Source organism: Rhinolophus hipposideros (genome assembly GCF_964194185.1).
Source record: "Rhinolophus hipposideros genome assembly, chromosome: 17".
Classification (NCBI taxonomy): domain Eukaryota; kingdom Metazoa; phylum Chordata; class Mammalia; order Chiroptera; family Rhinolophidae; genus Rhinolophus; species Rhinolophus hipposideros.
This window is the reverse complement of record NC_138063.1, coordinates 53,878,166-53,884,165: the sequence shown is the minus strand read 5'-3', so window position 1 is coordinate 53,884,165 and position 6,000 is coordinate 53,878,166.

Sequence of the window (6,000 nt, the reverse complement as noted above, 5' to 3'; positions counted from 1 at the left end):
TAAATAAAATTGGTAAACCTTTAAACAGCCTCATCAAGAAATAAAAAGAAAGAACCCTAATAAATAAAACCAGAAATGAAAGAAGAGAAGTGACAACTGACACCACAGAAATACAAAGGATTATGAGAAAATATTACAATTATAATGCTAACAAATTGGACAATCTGGAAGATATGGATAAATTCCTAGAAACATACAATATTCCAAGACTGAATCAAGAAGAAACAGAAATTCTGAATTGATAGATTACTACTAAAGAAATTGAATCAGTAATCAAAAAAAACCCCTCAACAAACAAAAGTCCTGGACCAGATCACCTCACAGGTAAATTTTACCAAACATTCAAAGAAAAATTAACACCTGTCCTTCTCAAACTATTCCAGAAATTTCAAGATGAAGGAAAGCTCTCAAACACATTTTATGAGGTCACCTTTACCCTGATTCCAAAAACATTACAAAAAAAGAAAATTATAGGCCAATATCCCTGATGAACATAGATTAAAAATCCTCAACAAAATATTAGCAAATCAAATTCAGCAATACATAAAAAAGATCATACACCATGATCAAGTGGGATTTACTTCTGGGATGCAAAGTTAGTTCAATATCTGCAAATCAATTAACATAATATACCACATAAACAAAACAAAGGGTAAAAATCATATGATCATATCAATAGACGCAGAAAAAGCATTTGACAAAATCCAGCATCCATTTATTTATTTATTTATTTAAAAAAATTTTAAAAATTTTTATTGGGGAAGGGGAACAGGACTTTATTGGGAAACGGTGTGTATTTCCAGGACTTTTTCCAAGTCAAGTTGTTGTCCTTTCAATCTTAGTTGTGGAGGGCACAGCTCAGCTCCAGGTCTAGTTGCTGTTGTTAGTTGTAGGGGGCGCAGCCCACCATCCTTGGAGGGAGTCGAACGGGCAACCTTGTGGTTGAGAGCCCACTGGCCCATGTGGGAATTGAACCGGCAGTCTTGGGCATTAGGAGCACGGAGCTCCAACCGCCTGAGCCACCAGGCTGGCCCCCTCAGCATCCATTTATGATACAAACTCTCAGCAAAGTGGGAATAAAGGGAACACACCTCAATATAATAAAGGCCATATTCCACAAACCCACAACTAACATCATACGCAACACAGACAAGCTAAACGCCTTTCACGACTTTCAATATAGTGTTGGAAGTACTAGCCACAGTAACCAGACAAGAAAAAGAAATAAAAGGTATCCAAATTGGAATAGGAAGAAGTAAAACTGTCACTATTTAAAGATGACATGGTACTATATATAGAGAATCCTAAAGATTCCACAAAAAACTATTCAGAAATCTACTTCCTCCATCTTCCACCGTTAGTGCCAGTGAGGAATACTGCTGTGCAACAAAAATGCTGTCATTTTATATCAATGTGAATGAGTAGTTTAAATTCCTCTGTTGATTAAAATATATATGTTGGTAAGAGTGAGACTGCTTATGTGTTTAAAATAGAATTTTTTAAACTGAAATCATCAACAGATGGAACTATGAAATATATTATTCTACAAAAGAGGTTTCTTTTCCTTTTATATTTTGATGTTTGTTTTCTTATATAGAGATTAGGATATGTTCTTGCTATTTTGTGAGATTATTTAAATCATATTTCTCCTTCTGATATTTTTACCATTATATTTACTAAGTTAACTGAGTTACATGAAATTTAGCAATTTAGAGTGTTCTTTTTCTCACCAAGTATATTTATTAAAAGTTCTGTGTATATGAAAAAATAAAAAATGTTCTCACTTTCTTTGTGATATTTCACCCTCATAACCAACCAACTTGAGATCTGATTTGGAGTGAGAGGATGTTTTATTTTGTTATATAGATTTCAAAATTATGCACCGGGAGGCTGTGCCCTGCCTGAGGCAGAAATGGAGGTGAGCGGCCAGGTGGAGGAGAGAATGAGAGGGTTCTGGTGAAGGGCCTCACACTGCTTGTTCCACAAAACCAAATTTCTCTGAGGTATCTAATTCTCCCTCTGAGAAGCTTTATATTGTATTTTAATTTAGATGATAACTTTACATATTGTGTGTGTAAATTTCAGTCCTCTGTATTATTGTGCTTATTAATTCTACTAAGAAAAGAGCAAAGGTGGTCTTCCTTTCTTCATTTATTTATTCCATGAATCAACAAACATTTATTGAGCACTTTCTATGCGAAGATATTAGGTGCTGGCAGATGATGGGATAGTGGCAAGTGAAAGTGGCTGTACGAAAAGTTTTGTGATAGCCTTAAAAAACAGAGTGGTAGAGCTGAGTTCTCATACAGTAGGTCACATAGTCTCACTGCAAGAGACAATTTATTTAACTACACCATTAAATTAATGTTGTTAATTTGAATTTAGTGTTTTTTAGTTTTGTTTATATTTATTATGGAAATTAAAAATAGTTATGTAGACGCTATCAGCATATCTGATTTGGTTTGTACATAGTATTTAAATAGTATTATAATGAAAATCATATCAGGTTGGTGCAAAAGTAATTGCGATTTAAAAGGTTAAAAATAATTGCAAAAACCGCAATTACTTTCGCACCAAACTAGTTTCTTTGGGATTTTCCTCCTCTCCTAGCTCTCACGTGAACTCTTTAGCAGTTTCATGTCTCTTCTAAGAATACAGGCACTCGTGAATATGCATACACACACATACACACAGCATGCGTACACGCACGCACAAGGCAGGCACGCACACATGCACACAGTGCACACACGCACTCACACGCACACCCCCCAAAGGCTTTCCTGCGGCTTCCAGCACTGCCGGGGGTGGGGTGTGGGGCTGCGGGTCGAGCCTGCAGGTGACAGCACTCGGGTTGCCCCGAAGGAGGATCCTGGCAGTAGGTTTAGAGGGCGCTCTAGGAAGGATCCCAGGGAAATCCTTCCCACCGCTGATGGCTCAGAGCCAGGGCACGCTGGGCCAGCTTTGTCCCCCAGGAGCTTCCCCAGGCGGCACGTGCAGCCCTGGCCTCCCCGCCCCCCCAGCGCCCCACAGGCCAGCGCCCCAGGACTCCCTGGAGCAACCTGTTCTGAGAGGGGACCCCCACAGTCAGCTGTACCAGATCCCTTTGTTTTGCTTCTATAGAAAGCTTGTTTTGTTCTTTAACGTGTCCCACCCACACTGCAGGGGAAGCACAAGAGGTTAAGGAAAGGAGTCCTGATTGGACAGAGAGCTTCCTTCAGGTGTTGGGGTCGCGATGGGGTTGAACAGGGGAGCGCCTGGATCCCAGACCCCAAACATAAGAGAAAGTCTTAAGAGGAACTCAACACTGGCTACATGGAGGAGAGGGTGGAAGCCACTGCCCAGGTAACTGGTGAAAGGTTGGGAGAGCCTGGGGCAGGGTACTTTGGGGGAAGATTAAAGGCACTGCCTGGGTCAGTGGGTAGGATTTATTTCTTATAATTTGAGTGCAGAAGTAGAACCTATAGGCGGAAGTTTTAGGGATCTGGATATTTGGTTTAAAAAAACACACAAAAAACCCAAACTAACAAAACTGTCTACAAGTGGAACAAACTGCTTTTTTGAGGGATGTCATCAAAAAGTGTTCATACCAAGGGTTTAGAGACAGTATCAGGGTCCTGTGTAGAGTGGGAAGGTCTCTACACACACCCATGACATCTGTGACTTGTGCTGAGAGGACAGCTTGGCTCTTGGGAGCCACTTTCCTCACCCAAATGCCCTCACCTGGCCACATTTTATCTTTTGAGGAGAGAGGAGATCATTTCTGAAGCAAAATACTATTTGGAGCGAACCCCGGTGAATTACATACAGGAACGAGTCAAAGCGGCATGCTTTTAGGTTTTTGTGTGTGTGTTTGAGGTCTAACTATAGATCAGTGAGGCAAGTGTTGGTGTGCGGCTTGAGAGTAATCCTATCTTAATTGTCTTACCCTGTCTTCTGCCTTGGAGTTGTCCACAGACAGCACAGACCAGGATCCCAGCTACTGGGGCTGTGCGGGTGCAGAATGTAGGTCTGTGTGGCCAGGGAGGACCTAGTTCCGGGCAGTTGTGGCGTGAAGACTCCAGGCAGGAGGCGCAGGCAAGATGCAGTATGACCTTCACAGACTGACCTCCAAACGTCACAGCCAGTGGGCATCTTGGGGGAGGCCTGGGTGGGACACTATCCCTGAAGGTCAGGCTTCAGGGACGACGTGGGATGACAGTGCCTTGGCATGTTAGCCCTCAGAATGCCTGTGAGGTAGGGGGAGATCACTCAGTGGAATGGAGGCTTGAAATAAAAAGTACGGCACTGACAGATTTAAAAAGCCACACTTCTTTAAATGTGCGTATTTTACCACACACACACACAGAAACACACAAATGTTGAGGTGAAAAAGCTCCATTTCTTGCCCACTTGAGTTTGTGGACTGCAACCTAAACCTGTTCTAAGAGCATGGGGCAGTTGTGCAGTTGGAAGCTGTCTGTGGCATGTTTTGACTCTGGCTCCTCTTTGAGGCTTCAGGGGATAAAGTCTCTTTGGGGCTGTGCTTTTCTCAGAGTGTGACAAAAGTAAGAGTCTTCAAAATGAGCCAGGTATTTGCAATTGTTTATGTGAGGTGGTTCCAACTCCTTTATAGAAACTAAGATAATTTTAGCAAGGAACAGAAGTCTTAAAAGAGAAAGGTAACAGAAAGGAGAGGGGATGCTGCTCAAAGTTTTCTTTAATATGATTTATTTATTACAGACGAGTGGGAGCAGGAGATACGAGATGCCATGAATGGTAACAGCACCCCTCAAATTTGGAGGCATATCACCTGTGGCTTGTCTCTGGGCTGTGAGCAGGCTAGGCCCAGCTTCCTGGAGAAAGGCCCACATTCCCACAGGTCTAGGACACTGAAGGAAAGCAACACCATGTCCCCAGGTGGGTCATGTGTAGGCAGGGCCGGGCTGTGGCCCTCTCTGTGAGGGGGGCAGCTTGGAAGGTGACATGCCCACCTCACACCTCTGCATAGGAAGAAAAGCATATAGATGCTGTGCTCTGTGGGGAGAAAAACTTCCCTCTGAGGAAATGGATCACAGTGTTAGGATCCTTGTCTGAAAAAACCTACAGCAATGTCAATGACTTGGGACCCAAGAGCCAACTAGGTAACAGATGCCTTCTCCAGGGCCAGGGAGAAGAAAAGTAGAATTGTGGTGAACTGAAAAGTACCAAGCTGACAAAAGACACACTGTTTACATGTTTAAAACCTGTGCCAAAAAAACCTGTCTGGGAATGGAATTCCTGAACCACTTTGTTTTGATCCTAATTTTATAGATGAAGGAAGAGACTTACAGCAGGAAGTCTCCTCATAGCAGGATGATTTTAACCAGAGTCTGTCTTTGGCCATGAGATAATGGCTTTTAAAATATTTCATTTTAACACCCTCACTTCATGCCAGGCCTGTACTCTGTCCCCTGCTCGCAGCAGAGAGTGCACCTTGAATCTAGCCCACACCAGGACATGTGGGGGTGTGGAGCTGGCAGTTTACGTGCACATCAAAAAGGGCGTCACACTAATAAACACAAAGGTGCACACAGACATGGAAGAAGAGTTGTGAACGCTGAGCTCATAGAAATGATTTCCCATTTTTCTGAATTATGATTGAAAGTCAGTGAGCTCGAGCTCTGGAACTTGGCCCTATCGAGGGCACTCAGAAGGACCCTGAGCCCTTGTGAATGACTTAGTTATTGGTGACATCCAAAGCCCTGTAGCACCTTCTCTGCAGAGTCCTTACCAGATACAGTTTGCTGTGCAGCCAGTGGGACTGTGGTTGAGGCCAGCCAGCCCACTCCTGCCAAGCACCGGACCACGCCTTTCTCTGAGCTAGTGGGCTAAATGCGGGTTGTAGAGAAACTAAGATTAGAACAAGAAACTGTCATATTTGGAATGCACATCACCTAATCTGAACCAGAGATGAGAGGGAGTAGCACCTGTCGGGACCCTTCCCATAAATGGAGCAGGTTTTAATTCTGTCACTTTTTTCCC